Source organism: Rhinolophus sinicus, linkage group LG03 (assembly GCF_036562045.2).
Source record: "Rhinolophus sinicus isolate RSC01 linkage group LG03, ASM3656204v1, whole genome shotgun sequence".
Classification (NCBI taxonomy): domain Eukaryota; kingdom Metazoa; phylum Chordata; class Mammalia; order Chiroptera; family Rhinolophidae; genus Rhinolophus; species Rhinolophus sinicus.
Genome location: NC_133753.1, coordinates 103,884,419 through 103,909,384, shown reverse-complemented (window position 1 = coordinate 103,909,384; position 24,966 = coordinate 103,884,419). Strand labels below are relative to the sequence as shown.

Genomic DNA, 24,966 nt, shown 5'->3' with positions numbered 1-24,966 from the left:
GAAGTATGGATGGAGGAACATTTACTCCAGACTTGGAGGAAATGTTTAAGTTGAGACCATTGTTCTCTGATGAAGTTATAGAAAGTAAACTTTCCAGTTGCCAAAGCGAGTGGCATAAGTTGCCTCAGGTTCAAATGTAGGTAGTGTCCACTCCACCCTTAACAGACGCAAGAAACAGCAGAGGAGGCCAATGCCTGCTCCAAGGCCTGGAGTTTTACTCCTGCAGTCAGAGACGTCTGACACAATGTGGGAAGGACAGTTTGAGGATATTTGAAGAGGAATGAAATGGCCTGAAAAAGACTGTGCCTCTTGGTGACTTGAGATTTCACTCATTGCGATGAAAATCATCAATGTCTGGTCACGCTCAATTTGGAGAGATTCCCAAAATAGGCATCTCCCTTGCTCAGGACTCTTGCTGAAGGAAGTAGTACAGATTTTATTCAAACTACTACAGCACGGGAGAGAGACTTCAGGGTTAAGCGGGTCCACAGAAACAAAAGGCAAGCATGCTTTTAAATGGTGCGTTGATTCAGTCCATAGATAGCACCTGGGCAAAGTCACTTGGGCAATGAGCTTGTGGAATTGCTGTGGCTCAGCCTCTAAAATGTGATTCCCTCTTTAATCATGGGAAAGAAACTAACATTTATTGAGCACCTGCTATATGCAAAAATGTTCTTGGTTTCTTTACATGTGCAATTCCATTTATTGACTCAATAATACTATATAATAATAGTATGTAATAATACATTATGATTGTCCTTTACATTATTGTGGGAATAATCTATATTCCCATTGTAGAGATGTGGGAAGTAAGGTTAGGGGCATTAAAACAATTTGAAAAACGGCACATAGCCTGTGAGTGATGAAGCAGGATGTGAAGCTGGGAGAATTTCCTGTTCTTTCTTCAAGTTATACTGCTATGGGGGGTGGGGGGAGGGAGACAGAGAGAGAGAGAGAATGATATGATCTGAATGCTTGTTTCCCCCCAAATTCACATGTGGAAATCCTAACCCCCAAAAGTGATGGTATTAGGAGGTGGAGCCTCTGAGATGTGCTTAAATCATGAGGTTGCAGCCCTAACTAATAGCATTAACATTTTATAAAAGAGGCAGCAGAGAAATCCCTAGCCCCTTCTGCCATGTGAGGATACAAGAAATCTGCGACCTAGAAGAGGGCGTCATCCAACCATGCTGGCAAGCTGGTCTTGGACTTCCAGCCTCCAGAACTGTGAGGAATAGATTTCTGTTGTTCATAAGCCACCCAGACTATGGTATTTTGTTATAGCAGCCCAAACAGATTAAGAAAATCTCCCATCTTTCTCACTCCCAAGCTTTGTTCATTTTCCCAAGGAGGCCTTACTAGAAATGGGGAAGGTAGAATCTTTTCCAGCCATCATTCCTCAATGGAACCTGTCCAGATTAATTGTCTCCACTCCCGGAGTGGTGGGGAACCTGGAATCATGCTATGAAACAATATGTCCTCTATCCTGTGGTGACCACATTAGAGATTTAAAGGTAGGAGCAGAGCCTCAGACTTGGGAGTTAATAAGGGAATCACCAAAGACCTGAGAGCCTTTGGCAGTGGCCCCAGCAAAGCCCAGTGAGGCCTCAGGGTGCCTGCAAAACAGACTTGCCAAGGGTGTGTATACCTCAGAGGCTGCAGGGAGTAGCGGGCAGTGGTGGGGCGAGAGAGAATGCACAAGGGATGTGTCTACATTGGATCAAGACTCTGGGATGAAGCCCAGTTTCCTTGCCATGGTGTTCAAGGCCCTTTTCCATCTTGCCTCACCCTGCTGTTTTGGTTTCATCTACCACAACAGCTCCCCACCATCCCTGAATCTGAACTCGCTGCCATCATGCTTCCATCCCTCTGGGCATATGCTGTTTCCTCTATTTGGAATCCACTTCCCCACTCAACTTATCACTGGAGCTCCATCTCCCATGTCACCTCTTCTGTGAAGCCCTCAGTGATCCTTCAACCCACATGGCCCATGAGATTAACCGCTGTCTTCTTCCTGTATCCATAACTTTAATGCATACTCTAGAATTCCTGTTATGAAATTATTGTACTCATGTGGAACTGTTTCTCAAGTGCCCAAAATAGGTCCCACTCTGAGAATGAAATGTAAATCAAGTAGACGCAGTCCTTGCCCTCAAATACATTATGGGGAATAAAGACAAGCCACTGGTTCTCACAGATAATGGTGTCCTAAAAGTACATCAGAGAAGCACGTAGGAATCAGAGCACACTTGCTGGAAAAAGTGGGATCCTCTCTGACACCTGTAAGATGAGCAGGAACCAGGAGAAGAGAAATATTCTAAACAGAGGAACAGCAATTTCTTTAACAAATGGTTATATAGCTCTTTACTGGTTTCAGTGAATTGCTGTAAACACTCTGAGACAGATATTATGTTCATGCCTGTTTTACATATGAGGAAATTGAGTCCCTGTGAGAGTAAGTAACCTGCCCAAGGTCACATCATTGTAAAAAGAGGAACTGAGATTTGAGGCCAGCAGTCTGGCTCTATAGTCCAAACTTTTATCTCTACATAATGCTGCATGTATAGCAGCTTAGAAGGAAGAGAGAACCCAAGAAGTTATGATGCTTAAAAAGTTACAGTGGCTGGGTCTCAAAATGTGGGCAGCTTGAGAGGAGGCTGAGGGCCAGCAGGGCCTTGAAGGTAAGACAAGGGCTTGGGCCTTCGTGCTCCCGACGGTGGGAGGCATGACTACAGGTAGCAAAGCCTTGCCTGACAGCGGAGAATGGGTTGGAGGAAGCAAGGGGGAAACAGATGTAGGCAGGTAAAGGCGGCTGTAGTCTTACAGGTAAAAGAAGATAGTGCCTTGTGCCAGCAACAATGGAGATGGAGAAAGCAAGTGGCTTTGAGAGTTATTAGGAGATTGGAGAGACAGCACTTGGCAATTGATTGGAAGTGAAATGAGGAAAAAAGAAGTAGAGAGGAGGACGCCTGGTTTCTGATATCCAGTTGGGCAGTGCACGATTGGTGCTTCCATTTCCTGTGATGAGGAACACAGGGAGAGAAGCAGCTTGGGAAAAGAATACAGTCAACTCAGCTTTGGATACAGTGGATATAAGAACATAGCATAAACAATAGGTGTGACAGGATACATAGATGTGAAGCTTAGGTGAGAGCTCAGGGGCCAAGATGTGGGAATAATCAGCATATAGATGGTTTGAAGAGGTAAACGAAACCACCAGGGACAGCATGTATTACTGAATATAAGGGCAAGACATCAACATTTAAGGACAGAGCAGTAAAAGAGAACACAAAGGAGATAATACTAGCAAGCAATTAGCCTGTGTTTTGTGCCAGACACTCTTTCAAGTATTTTGTGTGTTTTAACTAACTTGACCTTCACCACAGTCTTATGAGTCAGAGGCACAGAGAGCATATGAAATTTGCACAAACGCACACTGCAGGTAAGGGCTGCAGCCAGGATTTGAACCCAAGTCCACGTGCTCTAAATCCTGTGCTCCTCACACACTACATTACTATGGCCAGCAACCTGAAACATGCAAAGAGGCTGTTTCAAGTAAGATGGAGTAGTCAGCAGTGTCAAATGCTTCTGCAAACTCCAGAAAGACAGAATTGAGAAGGGCTCACTGGATTGAGCATGAAGCCCACCATTGTGGGCTAGTGTCGTTTCCTGGAGAGATGGGGCAAACAGCAGACTGCATTGATTCAAGGAGAGAAGAAAATAAGGAAGAATGAGTACAGACAATTCTTACAGACAATTTCTTTCAAGTACAGACAATTCTTTCAATGAATAGAAAGAAGTATAGGAAATACAGTAGTAAACCAAAATGGGATGGAGGAAATATCTGATATTTACTCAGGAGAGATTTGGGCATATTTAACTGATGTTGGGAAGCAAAGGAGAGGGGAAGAGAAGGAGGGCTCTGCATAAGCTAGGTACCCAGATAAGCGGAAGAGATGGGATCCAGGCTGTAGGTGGAGATACTAACCTTAGTATGGAAAAAAGGCACCCATCCCTCCATGGAACAAGAGGAAAGGGTGGGGAAAGGTTCAGATGAAAATGAGAGCATATGTTTACAGAGGGGAATTTGAAGCCATTTGTATCTGATGATTTCTATTTCCTCTCTGAAATATCAAGTGAGAGCACCTGTTGAGCAGAAAGGTAGAGGTGGCAAGTACATATGTTCTAGGAATGTCTGGGTGTTTTCTCTTATTGGAATTAGGGACAATGGACAATCTTTTTTTTTTTAAATTAACTAAAGTTCATTGGGGTGAGAATTGTTAGTAAAGTTACATATATACACAACGGAATACTATTCTGCCCTAAGAAAAGATGAAATAGTGCCTTTTGTGACAACATGGATGGATCTTGAGATTATAATGCTGAGTGAAATAAGTCAGACAGAAAAAGTCGAGAGCCATATGATTTCACTGATATGTGTTATATAAAACTGGAAAACAACAAAGGAACAAATGAAGAAACATGGACAATCTTTACCCTAGTATCTACCTAGCACAAGGTTGAGACATAGTAGATGTTCAATAACTGCACATTGCATTGTGTTGCATTGGAATTTCCTGAGAATCTCAAAATGAGATCCTAATAGCAGGAGTTTGATGAACATAGAATGATCCACCCTCGTCACAGCCACGTTTTCCCTGGGATAAATTTGAGCCTAGAGAGTTGAGAAGTATAAACCCCACCAGGTGGCCAAAGCATGTCCTTCCAGCAGGGATCTTGAGGCAGGATGAGGGAGCTTAAGCTCTCCCAAAGAAACTGAGCAAAGGGTAGCTGGACGAAGGCCACTCTTTGCAAAGCAGGAACGCTGAAGTAGCAATCCTTTCAACAGTGAACAAGAGCAGCCCAGGTTGCCCAGGATTCATATCCTCCTACAAATTTAGGGACTTTGCTGTGGAAACTTGTGCAACACTTAGTCAGCCCACTGAAGCAAGTCTTGCTCAAGCACCTAGTTAATCGTTCAACTACAACCTCTACATATGACCCAAATGTAAAGTTTATCCAGTCCTCATAAATGAAAAACACACCCTCCACAAAGTTAATGGCCATGGTCTTATAGGCTCCCTCTTCTAAAACAGTAGAAGGGAGTGTTCTTCCCAAAAAGTCACAAGACTGGGGCTCTCAGCCCAGCTTTACATGAGGAGCAAGTCCTAGGTCCAGTGGTGGCATTCCTGATCTTTGCTCTGAGCTGTTTCTTCTCATTCCTAAGTTAGCTAAGTGTTAGGTTAGAGCACCCTAACTTAATCCATCAACAGTATTTTATTTCATGAACCAGAGCCATTGGTGGCACAAACTCTGCAGACACAGCAAAGATCCAGTATTGCTACAGCTCTGCTAGGTGGGAACCACAGCATCGCTAGTGGAATCCAGTGGCGTGGAATGGAGGCTTGAGAGTGAAAGTGTTGGACTCTCTTTTGGCCTTAGATCTAAATACCGGATTCAGCTTTAGGTATTCAGGATATGTGCTCTCCCAGCAGAGCAACAGGATACACTTCTTTCTGCACATAAAGTCATGGCTTTATCGCCAGACACAAGGGTGATCTAGAAACAACAGAAATTGGAAAATGAAAATTAAATTCAAAGGACAGTTAATGACAACTCTGTAAAGCAAAATGGCGTGGCCTAAATAACTCCATCCCACAAGCCAATTCACTTGGTTATCTGAGAGTACAATGAGAAACTCACCACTTCTGGGGACCCAACCAGAAGACCAATTTGTGCAAAACTACACATTTGGTGCAAGTCATATTCTTTTGTGGCACAAGTGCCTGAAACACTTACTCTGAAATTTTCCAGGTCAAAACCGTTCCATAAGACTCTCAGATGTCAGCGATGCACACATCTGGGCCTTACAACAGACATAAACTTCTTTGAAAGGAAAAGAAAATATTTGTCTGGTTCACTGCTACTCCTAAGAAGTCTGGTCGCCTCCAGGATGAGAAAAGTCAGGCTTCTTTCATAAATAAACAGCAATTTTTATAGTCTTTATGTCTAGTATCTACTGTAGCTTTGTTGGATCTATTTTTACCTGTTTGAAAAATGGAAAAATCCATGGATCAAATCCCCTCATCCTTCCACATGCACATAAATATACAAACTTAAATTTTTCTTGCTAAGAGGATTATGGACTCCCTGAAGCTCTTCTGTGAACCCCTAGGATAGCTTAACCAGGAGGAAACTAATGCTATAAAGCATATGAATTCTGCTTTAATGAACAGATAATATCCACACTGCAAGCACTTACTAGAAAATTCAATCAGTTGGTTGGTTCACATGTGAGAAAAGCAGTCTTGAGTATTAGTCAGCTTTTGCTAAGTTGCTGTAGTAACAAGCATCCCCTCAGTGTCTCAGTGACTTTCAACACACGGGTTTCCTTCTCACTTGTGCTACTTGTCCCTCATGAGTCAGCTGCTCCTCTGCTCCTCACTTTATCCATTCAACCCCAGGCTGAAGGCACAGTCTCTCTCTGGACATGTTGATCCTATTGCAGAGATGAAAGTACAGTGACTGAACCTTACAGTGTTCTTTAAAGCCTCTGCTTGGATACAGATACAGCACTTTTGTTCATATTCCATCATCCTTAACAGGTAACATGGCCATGCCTGCCATTGATGGAATGGGAGATATTCTCTTTTCACAGAGTACGCAGGTAAGGGTTACTGTGGAATGGAACCCTGTGGGGTTGGGCCTGATAGAGACAGGCAGCAAATATTTTTATGAAATCATACAATTTACCACATTTGGGGACGTGCTAATCAATATCATAGGTTACAAAGTTCCATCTTTTATTCAAGGCAGGAAACAGAAAGAAAGCAAACCTTACTACCTTAATCGACACCCATCAAAACACTCCTTGAACTGTAATTCAAGGTCATGGCCTTTGGGCTGAGAGTCAATGTCTGAAAGAGGAAGAAATATTACTGTTGAAGACACTACCTATTAGCTATTCAGTGTCCCTGAGAAAATGATACATCAGCCTGCAAATATTCCTCGTCTAGTTTATTGTTTACTACTGGAATAAAAGTTGGCATTTCCTAAAGAACTGATTTGCTTCTTTCTATCAGATGATGAGCCTGAGATATTACTGAAGATTTTCATCTGGCTTCCGTTAGCAAAATGTTTAAACATGTAGTCTGCGATTTCAAGTTGAATTATGTCTTCCTATTTTTATATGGCATCTCTTTGCTCCTCGTGACTTCATTTTTTAAAATAATATTTTGAAGTGTTTTTTTTCTAGTTGGAAAAGTGACCAGACTTATTACAGAAATTTAAGAAAACAACAGAAAACACAAAGGAACAAGAGTTATCCATAACTTCATCTCTCCCCACAAAAAAACAACTCCTGATAACATTTTGGTATGTTCCTTGCAATGTTATATTTATACTTATTTGTATATAAATATATAAGATATGCTTTATTTATTATTTATATTTATATATTTAAATATATATTTAAGAGAATAAAATCACCTCCATTTCTCTTTTCCCTCAAGTTCTCCAAAAGAGACTGGGGACCAACATGGTCTATAGATCTAAATTTAAGTCTTTTCCAAACAGTAATTTTAAAGCTTTTGCTGTCCATTTTTCTGGCTGAAGCAGTAGCCACAGAGGTATGGTGAAGCTGCTTTTTATGTGCTTTTGAATTATTCAGTCTTGAAACGGTGTTTTATAATATTAGTGAAGCCTCATTTTATATACAATACTATAAATAATACCAGGCCACTAAACTGAAAAAAAGTGTTTCATCAAGAATTGCCTAAGTTCAAAGCCCGCGGGACAGGATGAGAATGACAGTTTGCACTCTATTGCGTGGAGAGCAAAGATGTCAGCTGGAAAACAGCAACACTCCCGCCCCCCAGTCTGTGGGTCTGGGTACTCCACGCCACCCTGTGTGTACATGAAAACTTCTCCTGGGAATCTAATAATTCTCGCACTATTATTTCAACATTTACTAGTGTTGTCATTTAAAATACCTTTTCATGTCCTGTAACAATGTCACTCAAGCGTTCATAAGTCAGGATACGCATGCCAGGGCTAATAGACACATCCCCAAATCAATAGCTCGCAGCAGAAGTTAAAGGTAATAAAGCAGCATGGCGTGCTGCGTGCTGACTTAGGAAGGAGGCGACTCTCAGCAGAAATGGACCGTGTGCACCATGAGACAGAGACGGCAGTGCTCAGAGCAGTGCCGTTTGTGACAGCCAAACACTGGACACAGAGCAAACGTCCATCGGGTGGAGCGGGAACTGCATTACGGTACACTCCGCTGACAATGGCGTGCACAGGCAGACGGACGCCAGCTACAGGCTGCAGCACGGATGAACCGTACAGACGTGGCATCGAGCAAAAGAAGCTGGACCCACAAATAAATCCGTACTCCATGACTGTGGTAATATAAACTTCAAGAAAAGAGAGAAGAACAAACTTGAGTGTTTGGGAATGCATGTTTAGGTAGTAAAATTGTGAAGGAAAGCAAGCGAGTGATTTCTAATAAAAGTCAGGGTGGTAGTTCTGTTAGGGAGCATGGGTGGTGCTTGGCGGGGTGAGGGCATCCAAAGGGGACTTCCGGGTGCTGGCAGAGTTCTACCTCTTAGCCCAGACATTGGGCACACAGGCGTCTGCCTTGTGAGAAACCATGAAGTCGTGCGTCTTTGTTTGTGCATTGTGTTGTACCTGTGTTACGTTCCACAGTATACAAGATGACAGATACCATGTGACAGGCTTGTATCCCAAATTGTGACTCTCGTTGTCCTTTGTGCATATCCTCCCCTAACATCTCTCACTTTTAACCCGAGGGGCCTCCTATCGTAAAATGAGAACAAAGATTCGAAGTGTCAGAGGGAGGAGATAGATTAAAACCAGTTTCTCGCCTTCCAGAAATTAGATAAAACTGGGGGTGGGCAGGGGAAGAAGCATCTGGGAGGAGGGAGGGAGATGGCAGGGGAACTGGAGAGTGGGGCCTTCCGCAGAGGTGCAGAACAGAGGGGTCCAGATTGCCCTTGAAGAGTGACCTTCACTACACATACGACTCACACAACAAACTCCCCACCCACAGAAGACGCCCTGCCTGCAACAGTCCAGAACTTCTGTATGAAGACCCAGCACACTCCCCCCAACAGAGGGGAAGGCACTTGGAATCACTATGTGGACATGGGGACAAAAGAGAGACCCCTGTCCACTGACCAAAGGATCCCAAATAGAAGGGGTGGAAATGCACCCATCAGCAGGAGGCCTGGGGACGCCCTCACTGTTACAGACATTTTGCTCCGTGAAGGTCAAGATGACCCTGCTGTAAACTGAGGACGTTAGCAAGGCATCCTCGCCTCACAGTTTTCATGGGCACAATTTGCAACCTTTGACAGAGCTTCCTTTTAACATTGTTGCTTTCCCAAACTAACAACATTTGCACTGAGCTTTCAAAACATATTCACAACTGTTATTTAAACTTAATTCTGTGTTTAAATTATTTCAGTGCTGGCTGTCATTTTCTTTGATCCCCACTCAGTTGTTTGTGGACGCTTTATCATGCACGTGCGTTGAGTGGCCGGCCAGCATTTTTGTTAGCTTTCTGAGCACAGGTTGGTGGGTGGTGGTGTCCTGAGTCATCTATGTGAGGATGCCTTCCTTGAACCTCACACCTGAGCATCATCATGTATCGGCTCCTTTCCTTTCAGAACTCTGTCATTTGTCCGTCTCATCTCCTATTTCATGCTGCAAAAGGGAAGCCTGACTTTAATTTTTTTGTCTGAAACTTTCTGTTTCTGGAGTATGTGTGGGTGATTACTTCTTTGTCATTAGAATTCAAGAATTTCACCAGATGATTTCTAGGTGTTGATCTGTGTTCATTCTTTTAGCCTGGCGCCTGGTGAGAACTTTAGATCTGCAGATGTAGGTCTTTCTCCAGCTCAGAACTGTTTTATTCTGTTATTTCTTTGACTGCCACTCCTATTCCCTGGTTGCCATTTCTCTTTCTGTGACAAGGTTTTCAGAACACTGCAGCTTCGTCGTGTGTCCCCCAGAGCTGTCCTGCCTCTCTGAGCTCTCATTTCTGATCACTTTGTCCTTTCCTGAGTAATCTGCTGAAGTTTACATCCATTCAGGGGTGTTTATTCAAATAGGTTAGTATTTGACCTATTTCCTCCCCTCCAGCTCACATAGATTGACTTTTCCACTGTGTATTTTCGTCAAAGGTGAATTCCACCCACCTGGCACTGAAACAAGAGATATGTTCCTTTCTGCCCCAAGAACAGACTGTTACAATAAGAGCAATGCATGAGTCAGCTGTAGCTGGCAGACTGTCAGAGATCCTGGAACAGCCCTTGTCCTAGCTCTCTTGCATATTCATTGTACATCTGGCATCTGACCTCCAAAGTGCAGCCAAGAGAAAAATCAGAAGCTAGTTCTCTGCTGAGCAATATCATCCAGATGCCCCATTTCTGATGCTGGCATTACACCCAGATTCTTTGCGGGAGCGCCTTAACCATTTACTCATTGGCCATCCAAGCAAGTGATACAATTGCTATTCCAATTACCTGCAAGCAAGAGATGAGTGAAAAAGTCAGCTCTGGCGGGATTTTAGATTGACCTCCAAATTGTGGGATTTAGAGTCATTCCAGGAAGTTGAAATCATGTCAATCATTCCAAGGACAGGAGATGTTTAGAAGAAAACACTTCTTAATTTTTTATCATTTTCTGAGTTACCCCACAATTGCCTCCATAAGGCTTTTCTCTTTAAGGTTCCCTGGTAGCTCTGTCACCCAGTGCATTCAACACAGAAAATGCCAGGCTTTGTGGTTGTAACTTTTGAAATGTAAATGATTTTTAGCGGTCTTCTTTATCTATAAAAGCATCTCATATCCTTTCTAGGAAAGGATATGGTATACATTTAAAGATCTTTGCAACCTAAGTGGACTTGGTTTCACAAACTTGTCAATACAAATGTCCTCACGTTAACACTAGCACTTAAATCTTAGTACTTAAAATTTGGTAAGTTTTCTCGCCTACTCACATGGCAGATCCAGCCTCTTGATGACCTTAGCCAGGTGTTTTAGCCTGTGCTCTCCCAAAAGGCAGAGGCTGAGGCAAGGGCTTATGTGCAGGTATTTTATTTTGGGAAGTAATTTAGGAGTATAATCTGGAGCAAGTAAAATCGAGGGGGAAAAAGCCAACGCGGGGCTGTGCCATTAAACTGACTGAGTGCTGTGTGAAACTGGGGCTCTGACCTCCAGAGCACAGCCACTAGAATGCCCCTCAGAATTGCTTTGCCTAGGATGGTAAAAAGGTAGCATTTCAGTGCCAGCTCCTATCCCCCTATGGTCAAGCATTGCCCTGTGGATGTTGGTTCTCTCACATTTCCAGGATTGTCAGGAGCATGTGTCAGAATGGCTGCATGGCTTTTGCTAGCATCCCAAGAGAGGCTTCAGGGAATAAGGCAAGAGATGCTTGGTACAGTCGAGGAGAGGTGCTGCCAAGGTACACCTGCAGGCAGCTGGTTGCCACAGCAACAACCAGACTGAAATGCAGTCTGAAAGGATACAAAGTAGAGCACAAAACGTGTCCTCTGCACTGGGCATTTGCAAGGAGTGGGTCTTCCCTGTGTCTTTTCAATAGTTACAACTATGGTAACTAGCAGATCCAGTATTATATAGGCATCGACTACAGAAGGGGACCCACCACCTTGTATATGGGGAAAGACGTGGAGATGATGAGAGAGAGAGAGAGAGAGAGAGAGAGAGAAATAGAGAGAGAGAAATAGAGATAAATATTCTAGTTAATAAAATTAAATGAATGGAACACTTTCTAAATAAATATAAATTTAATATAAATATAAAAGTACATATGCTGGTGGGTACTTTTACCCACACAAACTTAACTCTCACTGAAAACATGGGCAGTAGATATTATCTCTGTTCCATAGATTAGGAAAATGAGTTTCAGAGAAGTAATGCTCCAAAGATTACACCACTAGCAACTAACCATGCCAAGGTTTGGGTTCAGGAAAGTATGAAGAAAAACTACTGCATTGTATGTTACTCAGGATGCTCAGATCTATCAACATTATTTTAACAAACACACTGGTTTCAACATTGTTTCTTATTTAGTTGATTGGTTTTATTTTAACTTCTGTGAGTGCTTCGGGCTTTCTTTCCCATTAGCTGGTGATTAATGTTGTATTACCAATAAGAAAATGAAAATATAAACATGGCAGGGATGGCTTTTGGTAATATGCATGCGAAGTTGATACAAGCCAGCCCTACCATTGCCAAAACAAATAGAAATGTTGCATACATGACATAAAGTGTAATGCAGAGGTGGATTCAAAACTGAGAAGTCAAATAAAATGAGAAAAATAAAAATACAACAGAAACCAAGCTGAGTCCACAGTGACCCACTTGGTTTCTTCCCCAGATTATAGATCCCAGTGGCTTGTGTTCTAATTCCTATATGGGGACAGGGAATGTGTGTTCAGGGCTGAGAAGAGTGAGGAGTTATATCTAAACTATGTGTATGAAATCCAGAGATTTCAAAACTGCTTAATCCTTAACTAGGAAATCGATGAATTCCATCTACCTTCCTAAGGAGGCTAAAGAAGGTTTACAGTTTATCAAAGCTTTTGGAAAGCAAGTTACCTATAAAATATCCAAATTTCAGGTAAGTTCCACACAAAGGCACAAAGTTAAATTACACTATTTAAGAAATAGAGGAACTGCCAGTCAAATATTTAACACAAAATCTACACAAGTCTGTGGACCCCCGAAATGGCATCAACAGAAAGAAATAGATAACTGCTCTGGGGGAAAGAGACTTCCCACAGAATTAAATCATCCCTGACTGATATCAATTCGCAATACAGAATTGCTGAAATGTGAGAAAAATAAACTGCATTGAGGGAGAGTGAGTAGATCTCTCCTTAGAGAGATTTAGCTCCAAAGAACTGCGTATAATGGAATAAGGAAGAAAACTGAAGTAGGTAGGTTTGAAATGACAAAACAGTTAACAGTTTAAAAAATATATATAATGAAGAACAGATCAGTATGAAAAAGGAAGAAGCAGATTTGGAAAGGAGTTAATAGAACTTTTAGAAATGAGAGGGGGAACCATCAAACATTTAAAACTCAATGAATGGCTTAAACAAAGAATCAGAGAGAAAAAAATGTTGTAGTGATAATTGGTGAACTAGAAGACAAATTTGGAGAAACCACCAGAATACACCTGCAAAACAGAGAGATGGAAAAGATGACGGACAGATTAAGAGCCAGGGAGGATAACATAAAAGAATTAAAAATGAACAAACGCATTTGGAGTTTCAAAGGGCAAAAATAGGGAGGGTAAAGCAATAATCCAAGAATTTGTCCTTGAAATTTTTCTAGAACTGACATAAGATTGAAGAATCACAAGTTCCAACATCCAGCTAGTTTTTAAAAAGAAAGAAAGAGAGAGGGAGGGAGGGAGGGAGGGAGGGAGGAGGGAGGGAGGGAGGGAGGGAGGGAGGGGGAGGGAGGAGGGAGGGGGCGGGAGGGAGGGAGGGAGGGGGGCGGGAGGGAGGGAGGGAGAAGGAAAGAAAGAAACTCTTACGAGTAATCAGGGAAAAAGGTAAAGTATCTAAAACTAAATTATAAACAGTAAAGTCTTCTCATCAGCAAAAGCTGATACCAGAAGACCATAAAATAATAAAGTGCTGCGAGAAATAACTGCTGGCCTAGAATTCTACATCCAGATGAACTATTTTTAAAAATGAAGGGAACAGAAAAACATTTGCAGGAAAAGTCAGATAAATATTTTCACTCACATGCCCTCTTCAAAATAACTACTGAAAGTGTAATTTAGTAAAAATAAAATTGATCTGAAAAGGATGGTATGGGGTGCAAAACGCAGTAATGAACCCCTCCCCCCAAAAAGATGGACATATTGATGTCTAATAAGCATTTATAGTAAAATAATAATAATAAAATTTTAAATAGGGAATGAGATAAAGCAATGTAGAACTAAAATATCTAATAACAATTAAATAGAAGAATGAGGGAGACTGGAGTTAAGGCATTCTAAATAACTTGTACTTTTCAAAAGTAAAACAAAAATAATTATTAACTTTGAAGTATCAGATGTGCATGCTAAAAATTTTTGAAGGAACTGCTTATAGGTCAGAAAACAGTACAATTTCTATAGCAATAGTGGGAAAAGAAGTACCTGTTAGACATTTATAGATGTCTGTTAAACTGAGGTCAGAGCCCAGAAGTTAAATATGGAGTCAATTTCTAAACCATTAGACAGGACGTGATCAGGCAGGTTGTAAGTGTCCATAGAAAAGGGAAGCGATCTGAAGAGGGGCCCTGGGGCACTGAAACAGGACGCAGCTGGACGAAGGAATCTTGTCCTGCGGATGAAACTGAGGAGGAGGAGCTAGTGAGGTGGAGGAAACTGGGAGAGCTGTGTCCTGGAATCCAAGGGAGTCAGTGACCAACTGTGTCACATGTTTCTGATAGGCCAAGTAAGAGTATGATGGGAATTGGCCACTAGATTTGGTAATGTAGAGGCCATGGTCAAGACACTGAAACGTTTTGAAAAGCACTCATTAGGGCATACAATATTGATGAGGAAATAGGCAAACAGAGAACCATTAACATACCTCTGCATGAAAGGGAACTTGATAAATGACACAGTTTGCATTATAAAATAACAAAAGAAAAAACATTTCGATAAGTGATGCCAGGACTACTGGTTATCCATATGAAGGTGAAATTTAAACAATAAAAATCAATCAATAAACTCTGTCTTTAGATGGGAAAGTATTTCTTCAATCAGTCGTAAAAAGCAGAAATCTTTGATAAATTTGACCTAATTAATGTTTCAAACTTCCTTCCAAGCCGCATAAACAAAGTCGAAAGTTAACCAGCAAAGCAGAAGATCTTAGCAATCTATATGCAAAAGATTGTCCTCAAGATTGTCCTCAATAGGAAAATGTAAATAACTCAGTAGAAAAAAGTGGCAAAAATATATGTGGATAATTTGCAAAAGAGGGAAAACCACGTAGTCCATAAATATGAAAAAGATTAAAATGCTTAGACCTGCTAGTTATCAGGGAAATGCAAGTGAAAAAAATAAGATATAATTTCGTACCCAGAAATCTGACAAAAATTAAAGTATGCCAGTGGAGAAACAGGAACCACGGTAACTGCCACTGGGAATGAGAACTGGTACAACCACTTGGGCAATAGCCATCGAAGTTGAAGATTTGCAGCTCATACAATGCAACAGCAGCACTCCTAAGTACATTCCTCAGAGGAACTCTCACATCCACGCATAAAGAGACTGAAGTATGTTCATATGTCAACCTGTATAAAACTGAGGTATTAGAAATGATATAAACACTCACCAGGTCAATTAACTAAAATATGTTCTAGAAATGCAATATTACACAGCAGTGAACATATAACCTAGAACTGTACAAATCAATGTGGAAAAAGCTCAAAAGCATAACTTAGAATGAAGACAAGAAAAATTGCTGAAGGATAGTATATTATAATAACATTAACATAAAATTTATAACACAAAAGTCAGTCTAACATTTCTCGTGAATGCTAACGTAAGGACATCGATGAGAACGAAACCCTCCAATTTCAGAGTAGTTCATGCCTCTGGTGGAGAGAGACAGGGAAATGATATCAGAAGAGTCCAAAGAAGGCTAGAACTGTATCCGTAATGTTAGCTCTTGACAGATCTTTGAGATATGCAAAACAGTTAAGTGGTTAAATGTTAATCTGTATAATTACGGCAATGGCTACATGAGAGCTTCTAATCTTATTTCTGGCACTTTCCTGCGTGTTTGAGATTATTCTATGAAAAAAATAAAAGTAAGCATGATGGAAAGTATGGGAAAGGGAGTGATTGCAGAGATTAATAGATGGAGATCTCAATAGAGGCCAAAGATAGAGGTCTTGATTTGAGAGTTAATATTGATTGTTGTTTCACAATGAATTATCCACAGCCTATGACTGGAAACCCATACAATTCTCCCAAGGAAGTAGGAGCCAATTCAAAAATTATGTCCTTTTCTTGGTTTTACCGGAAAACAGCTTTCAATTTCACAGACATTCGTATTTATGTATATAGGAAGCCTACTTTCCAGATACAAATCTCTGAAAAGAATTTTTATGATTAACACAAGTAAGTCATAAACTAAAATTAGTGCATTACTAATGTTTTCCAAGGATTCTAATTCGGTACTCAATTAGAAAATTTGTTTACCATCCAGTTCAATACTGCAAAGCTTCCAATATGTATGTGTTCCAAATAACTGCAGAACTTCATGGCTTAAAGCAACAATAACAGCTATTTTGCTCACAACTCTGTAATTTGGGCAGAACTAAATGGAAATAGCTTGTCTCTGCTCCACTCAGCAGCAGTAGGGGTAAGTTGAAGGCCAGGCACTGGAATCATCTGAAGACTCATTCACTCACACGTCCGGTGGTTGATGCTAGTGTTGGCTCACACTATAGCTGAGGCTTTTGGCTGAAACATCTACACGTGTCTTCTCTTTGTTGCCTGGGATTCTGCATAACATGGTGGCTGGTTTCCAATGACAAGAATCCTGGGAGCGCGAGCCAAGGCCCACATTGCTTTTTACGACATAGTCTCCGAAGTCCCATAATGGCATTTCCTCCACATTCAGTTGGTCAAGACAGTCACAGAATTCAAGGGACCAGAAACATGGCAATGTCCATTGCTGGAAAATACAGCATGTACAGACATACAGAGCAGCGATCCATACAATCCCTTCCAACTCAGTAATTTTCTGAAAGAATATCTCTATGACTCTGTGTGTGTGTGTGTGTGTGTGTGTGTGTGTGTGTGTGTATCCTCAGTACTCTCAAGCTAATCATGGTTTACAGTTGCTATTTTTTCTTTTTAATTTTAAATTACAATTTGATAATTAGCCCATAATTATCTCTTTAGTTTGGTGTAGGTTATTTCACCTACATTAATCGTGCATTAATCATGCATGTTTATGTCAACAATGGTTTCGGTATATAGTTTTATAATAATTGGAAATTAAGATGTATACACGGTGTTTTAAGTATGAAGCATCAATAGAAATGTGAGCGATCACCCCAAATGGACCTCACACATGAATTATGTGCTGCTCATGAATTCATGCTCTTTTAATAACTTGCAATATATTATCAAGTGTCATTAAAGTATTTTTAAGTTTATAAGCATTTTATAAAGTAAATGGATAAGCTCGTCTTGAAACTTATTTAGCTCTTTGTATAATTATTAAAGTGAATTATTTTTCATTTGGAAGTCGGAGTGGGGAGGAGCGAGACTATAGTGCTTCCCGCCCCCCCCCCAGGTACCTCAGGTGGGTGCTGAGCAAGGTCTGCTGAACCAAACTGAAGTTGTAGAACTCATTCATTCATTCATTCATTCATTCACTTATTTATTCACTCAAGACAGTTGAGGAAGGTGGAAGAGAGGGGGAACCAAGGATGACCTCAAGGCTTCAGACTTGGGCGACTGAGTGAATAGTGCTGTTTTTCTAAGATGGGGCAGACAGCAAGAGGGGCAGGTAATGACCTCTCCAAGATGGTGACTTCGTCTGTACAATGGGGGCAACCTATGTACCCTGCCAACCTTCTTATCAGCATTGCTATTTAGATCTTAAGATCTCCCTACACTAAAGAGGTGCCAACATGTGTCATATTTTGGATGAGTCCCTCTCTACCTACACTGGGCTTGGGTTATCAACAGCTAAGACACTCACTCCCTTCACCAACCAATGGTAGGAACCAGGGAAAAATAAGGAGAGCATGGGGAAAACAACTGATTCTCCACTTAACAAAAATAAAACTTTAAAAAACACATGCACAAGACTGTGTACTCTTGCTAGATTTGGTGAATAAGACCTGTGATATGACTCCATCTTGCAATAGTAATAATGGGCTATACTGATCTGTCCCCTTGTCCACTTATTCACCAGAAGTATGTAAATATTGTAAAACTGAGGAAAGAGAAAGAGCGTGAATGACTGTACCTCAACACGACAGGACCTGCAATCTCAGGCTCATGACTTCCCATCTTCAACCTGCAAAACAAAAATCTTATACAAAAAATCTTATCAAAGCATATGCGTTCCTGACCATCACCTGCAGCCCACCTTACTGCAGAACCCCAGTCCACCAATTATTTGATGACTTTGAGAGTTCCAATCCATTTAATTCTATGACTTTTTCCTTATCTATCACTCTTCTCAAGTCCCCACTTCCAGCTTTACACAGTTTAGGTTTCGTGTGTCCCTTGCTATAGGGCCTCTTTACAAGCATCTCTCACTGCAAGATTCTCTACTGGCAGATCCCCACGAGAGCCGACCACCCACCTCTTCTGTGCGTGCACTCAGAACGCGAACACCACTGGAGAAGAATTCCCACAGTCATGACAACTCGTCTCACCTTAACTTTGTGACCATGTATCATCTCAAATCAGCGCTCAGCACTGGCCAACAAGCCTGTCCTAGTTCCCTAGCAATTTTACTTTCCCGCTTTCTGAGATGCTGTCAGAACTTTTTCCTCATCAAACCTCCGAAAGCATCCCAACCACCTAGGCTGACAGCATCACTATGTGCTCCTTTAAGAAAACGAGAACTATCAGGTGAGAGGTACCTGTCTCCCTCATTATCAAATCCAGCTCTCTCCTGGCATCCACACACATATGCTCTATCTCCCGTCCAGTTACAGGGGATGAATCATCCCTGATCGTATCAAAGCTGCCTGAGCTCTCCGTTCTCTCCTCTTCCCCCACTCAGGAACTATATCACTACAATTATCCCCTACAGTTCTATAAAGTGTTCCATTATCTCTCATTTAAAATACCATATCCCAACTCCACGTTGCCTTCTAACTCCTGGCTTATTCTTAGCTCCCTTTTATGGTAAAATTTATCAAAAATGTTTTCTAAACTTACTGGATTGCTTTCCTCGTCTCATTCCCTCATAAGTCAGTAAAATAATTTTCATGTAATTTAGTCCCACCACATTTTTTAGGTAAAGAAGCTGAGACCCACCTTCCTTGTGTAAAGGTTCCCACAGCTCATCAGTAGCAAAGGCAAGACTAGAACGTCTCTGAATTCCTGTGCCTTCTCGGATGTCCCCACCACACACACACACACACACACACACACACACACACATACACACCCCTTTCATCTCACCCCTTATCCTGCTGACTTCAGTTCATTAGAAATGATGTCAGAAGGGTTTTTCAACCCACATTTCCCCGGAATAGACCCAGGTGAGCCAATCACTCACGTCATCGGCTCCTCCGCAGTCCACGCCCACGTTCAGGCCTTCCACACCTCCGCACAGGTTCCACAGGTATCTGCGCACTCGAGAGAGGTAGAAATGTGAGTTTGCCATTCACATTATCTTCAACATCCCTTGTTTCCCCAAGCTCAAATTGAATAAATCATAGCTGCAATTTAACTCTTAATCAAGAGGCCCTTGAGTCTGACTTCGGAGACTTACTTTTATGGCTCCTTATGTGTCAGGTATGAAAATGAAGAATGTCTTTCTTGCTCCGCAGTGATGCTCACACGCAGTAAATCATAGAGGCATGGCAGTGAAATGAGACTATATTTCAAGATGTCAAATGCTGAGGGAGGGACCGGGCCCAGCGGCAGCAGGGACAGAAGAGGAGGGTGCAGGAGGCAAAGCTCAGAAGCTCAGGTGTTGGGGAAACATGCATTCTGGAATCCAGGCTGACGCTGAGTAAAGAGGAGGTGTTTCACTCTCAGTGTTTTCTTAGTAACAGTCCTGGGGCAATTGAGCACAGCATCCACAGGCCGGGAACCCTGTAATTGGAGGGGAAGGCTTCAGTTGCACAAACCAAAGAGAGGAATCTAGTCCCTGCCTTGCAGTCTGTTGGGGTCCCATGCACCACGCTGTCATTCATACAGTTGAGATTATTACCTTGGCCAATAATATACCTTTTCCAAGTGTCCCCCAAGGTGCCATCCCTCACACTCACACTCATCATTCTCTTCGTCCCTGTGCTTTCTGGCCCCACACTTAGTTTGCATGAGCAACTTCTGGCATCATCTTACTTTGGTTACCAGGATACGTAACCCACTTTATGATAACTGCCTACAAGCTCAACCCTAAAAGCCCTTCTGATTTTAGCGATAAATCCAGAAGAATCCTGCTGTCTTTCATAGTTCCCCAGGTCCTCCATTCTCCTATACTTTGTCTGAATTGGTGGGGGCGAGACAGAGTGGAGAAGAGCTCTCACAGAAGCTTCTTCAGAAAAAATGGAAAGTTTAGTTAACCAACTTTTCAGTTATGAATATCATTATAGAAACCCAACCTACACTAGCTGAACAAAATAAATCGTCTTTGTCTCCTACAACACAAAGTCCAGAGGTAGGCTTTCCAAGGCTAGTGCTATAGCTCCATGATGCCATCAGAAACCCTAGTTTCTACTTATTTTCTGCACAACCATCCCTTAGTGAGTGCTTCTTGCCTCATGGACACAATATGGTCGCTTTACCTCCCACATCACATCTGAGGTTCAGGAAACATAAAGAGAAGGATCTTCTGCTGGTCTTGGATAAGCGCATTCATGCCTCTGAGCTCAACTGGTCCATGATGGCCTCACTGTGATGGTTGGCTGGCTGTCAGCAGGAGTGACAAAGTTAACAGCACTACCTATCTCTCATCATCCAGCACACTAGCCTGAGCTCTTTTCACACGGCAATGGTCACAGCTTTTCAAGAGACGGTCATTTCCAATGTGCAAGCACTTTTCAAGCCTCTGCTTTTACTTCACTGGCCGCTTCCCATTGGCCCAAGCAAATCAGAGTCCATGTGGGGAGGACATGATGTAGCGATGGAAAGAACGTGTTGCCTTTATTGCAATCTACCACATTACCCTAAGGAATTTGCATTATACCAGTTATAACCTACTTTGTTCAAACAAAAATTAATCATTTATAAGAAAAATCTTAATTTTAAATAATTTTATTTACTTATACACATTTTTGTTAATAAGCGTGTTTTCATTCTCCTTAGGTAAAACATTTAATGAGAGTAGTAGCACCACATCGTTGTTCTATTTAAGTATCAGTTTTGGAAAAGTTACGGTTATGTCAAAAGCATGTCCCTATTTGTACAATTCTCATAAACCTTTTTGTGCCTCAAGTGAGGCCTTTAGGCATTTGGAGAAAGCAGGAAGGGCCCTTCTCTAACCAGGTGCTCAGAAAAGATGGGGTCTGACCCTGGGCCCACCTGGCAAACAGAACGCGTGGAACAATTTAGGAGAAAGGTGGGGCAGGGAGGGTGACACGGACAGCATTGCCTGAATTTTTCAGTGTCATTCAGGGGAGTCCCCAGGAGACCTGAATGACTTAGGAGACCAAAGATCCAAGCAGGTGTGGTCATTCTCTGCTGTATTTTGTCAAAGGTCCTTGCACCTTTTCGGTCATGATACTTGGCTAGCTGAACTACAATTGTCCTCTGAACACCCAGTCTCAGCAGCCATTTCTCTTAGCCATGAATCCTCAAAGGCCATCCTGGCCTTAGAGGTCTGCCCCACCCTAAAATGTTCAGTGGGTTCGCTTCTTGTTTTTTAGGCTCTCCAGTAGATGTCTACTCAGAAAATCCTTCCCTGCCTGGGAACCTCCAGTAGCCTCCAACCCCTCCCTGATTTATTTTCATTCAATTGTTTATTGCTAGCTAATATTTTCTTATTGTTCAATTAGTTGCTTGACTGATTTGCTTCTCTAATTAGAAACGTGAGTCTCAGAAGAGCAGAAATGGCCGAAGCGTCATTCACCAGCAACTAGCACCGCGCTTGGCACTTTGTGGGTGCTCAGCAAATATTTGTTGAATGAATGACTGTCCCCAGTGATTTCTTTGAAGTAAAAGTCCATATTTTAATCATTTCAGAAAAAGGAAGACGGAAAAAGGAGAAGTGAAAGGGTAGCCGTACCAGAAGTTTCCCACCTATGTCTCATTGGCCAGCTTGTGTCATGCATCCACCCTGAGCTGCACGGGAGGCTGAGAAATGGAGTGTCTGACTAGGAATGAAGCTTCCCAGACAGTCGGGGTTCATTTAGCAGCGAGAGTAGGAAAGAATTTTGGCAGGCAGTGAGGCAAAATTGGCTTTTCTGAATTGGCCTGGGTTGTTACCAATAGCAGAAATGGTTTTGAGAGCTTGTCTCCTGATGCCACCAAGAAGAAAATCCCACCCATTGTAAGATATATAGAGAGAGGGTGGTGCACACCTACAAAATTTGTGGTTGGCCATCAGTCCAGCTGCGAATAGCAGTGGAAAGAACAGGTAGGAGGGACATGGAGACATAAGACTGAAAAGAAGAGAGAAAGCCTCTCTCTCAGAGCTTCTATCCTCATGCTCAGCATCTCAAAAGCTTCTAGCCCCTTCTTTGTGGCCCTTGACTCCAGTACCCAATGCCAGTCCTCACTAACCTACCACCACCCAACCTGTGACTACACACCTTATGCACTGCTGCCTATGCTGCTAATGACCCTTCGGAGGTGTCTGGACACAGCTGTCCTCCCCAGTACTGTTGCTGCTATCACTGCTGTGACCTCAGGATTGTAGATGTTGCCCTTCCACTTTGCCACTTCCTCCAGCACAAAGGAGAGGCTCTTGCCATATTCTCTCTAGTACAGCTGAGAAGAGGACTTAATGGCAATAATACAGAGGGAAAGCAACACAGATAGTAGCTTACTACTACTAAATAGGCTATACAGACCCATCCTGATTTGCACCTGGCCTGCTATCACATGACCAGGAAACTCACCTCCATCAGTGGAAATTCATCCAGAGTCCCTATGCCCAAGAGTGCAGGCCAAGCTCAGTTCTACCCATAGAGCAAGAAAACACTTTCTGCCTCAAATCTAAGATCTATGATTGCAGGTCAGACCATTTATCCCCTTCCAAGGAAGCTCAGCCCCATCCACAGGAGAATAGTGGGACCCTAAGGCCTTATGGAGACAATTATATAGCAGCGCAGTATCATTTCCATTCTCAAAATCTGGGTCATTCATTCTGAGTGTGGAGAACAACAGGAGGCTGCAGCAGGTCAGTCTACTTCCTTTTCAGGTTATCTTCATTAGGGCTCATAAACTCTAGGGTTGCTCCAATCTTGCCCATTGTATGCCCCCTTACCCCACGCTCCCTTATCCCAATTTTCAGACCACCACCCCAGTTGCCCAATGTACCCTAGCCCAAATCTTTCCAACTTCAATGTTTTAGAAGCTCTGACCCCACCCATAATTTCCACCTTGCTCTGTCACAGCCATAAATCATAGATAAGATTGTCATCTACAGGTATTTAATGTGTAGCTTTTATTAAAAAGATGATTAGGAAAATGAGGGTTAAAAATCAACCAAAAGGGGCAGCCGGTTAGCCCAGTGGGTTAGAGCGTGGTGCTAATAACACCAAGGTTGCCGGCTCAATCCCCTCATGGGCCACTGCGAGCTGCGCCCTTCTTAAAAGGAAAAAAAAAAAGAATTACCCAAAAGTACTGTGCATGAGAGATAACATGAGTCACCAAAGATGGTTCAAAATAACTAGAGGGACAGGACAGTTAGCAAACACAGCAACTCCAGCATCCCAGCAATGGTTGCCTGCAAATCCAAAGATAGCAGCTCACCAAGAAATAACAGGAAGGCAAAAGTAAAGGCAGATATTTATAAGGTTTGGGGGTCTGGGTTCAAGTGACTTAAGGCAGTTCTTTCAATGTAGAGATCTGATTTATACTGGGCAAAATTCATGTTGTAAGAGTTTAGGATGGATGGACAAGGTAAGGGTCTTAAAGCAAGTCTGGATACATATGTAGTTGTTTGATCATTGAGCTGTTTGCCTAGATGAACAAACTATTGCCTGAATAAATTGGTTTTAAGAGACTTTCTGATCCAACCAGTGAAGTTATGTATTGGTTTACAGTCTCATCTTTCTGGGCAAGAATTCCCTGACACAATTTAATACTTATATTGATACATATGTGGTCTCATTTCTCAGTCTAGGTAGCTGAGGTCCACATGTGTAAGTGGTCTCAATCCAACACTGAACAAGAATATAGCCCTGCCCCAGGGGTGGCTAGGAGCCTCCGCGTGTCCTAAGAACACAAGACTGGTTAAGGGCTCATAGATATTCACCAGACTTTTAACAAACCAGGCCTAAAGATATGCAAAAGAATATCTTAAGGGGAGAATGGGAGCTTTTGAAGCCTAGGACTTCATATGAAGTCAACGAGAACATTTATTGTCGGAGGGAGATGAAAAAAGATGCATTATCTCATCAGTATTTTGTTGTTGTTGTTGTTGTTTTCAACTATTACCTACATACTCTTGCCACCCAGACTTCTTCTGTTTTCTGAGATACCCATATTCCATGCATCCACTGCATAGCTCCTTTTGGATATCTCTTTTTTTAATGATATGCAGAAAATGCAGTGAAGCTCTCTCCGAAGAACCATCCTCCAGTTGCCTGAGAGTCAGGAGACAGGCCTGGCATCCTGAAGACAAGTACTGCCCTGGGGCACCCTGCAATATCCCAGCCTTGACCTAGGGCAGGCAGAATGCTTCCTAGTTCACTTGGAGGCAGCCTGGATTAGTTCTTTAAACACAGATCCGTCATGAAGTGAGGCGTGGTAAATTTAAAGTTTTTCAAATACAAAGTTTGAAAAAAACATAATAGTTTTAGGCATTGCTACAGGAGGAAGGGGGTCAGATGTGAGTGGGTCTCTTTCCTTCCTACCAAGAAGCTAGAAATAAGATTACACACTGAGAGTTAAGCTATGAAATCATCCAGAGAGAATCAGAGAAGAGCTTTGCCAAATCACATTGAAACAGAGTGGCTCCCAGGCCCAAGTAAGACTGGACTGAAGATATTAACAAACCTAAAGAAAGAACAGGCTCATCCATGGAAGCAT

General features: G+C 42.1%; 1 long non-coding RNA gene across 2 annotated transcripts in view; it reads right to left on the bottom strand.

Moving 5' to 3' along the window:
* Positions 1-24,966, bottom strand: part of LOC141570659 (uncharacterized) — a 71,011-nt gene that overhangs the window by 23,829 nt on the left and 22,216 nt on the right. The window contains exons 2-5 of one of the 2 annotated variants that reach the window (XR_012494939.1): positions 19,535-19,860; positions 19,222-19,395; positions 18,050-18,100; positions 15,431-16,741 (exon numbers count right to left, since the gene is read on the bottom strand). This is a non-coding gene — a long non-coding RNA (uncharacterized LOC141570659). Of the gene's footprint in view, positions 1-15,430; positions 16,742-18,049; positions 18,101-19,221; positions 19,396-19,534; positions 19,861-24,966 lie in introns of those variants that run through there. The other variant, XR_012494938.1, reaches the window with a different exon arrangement.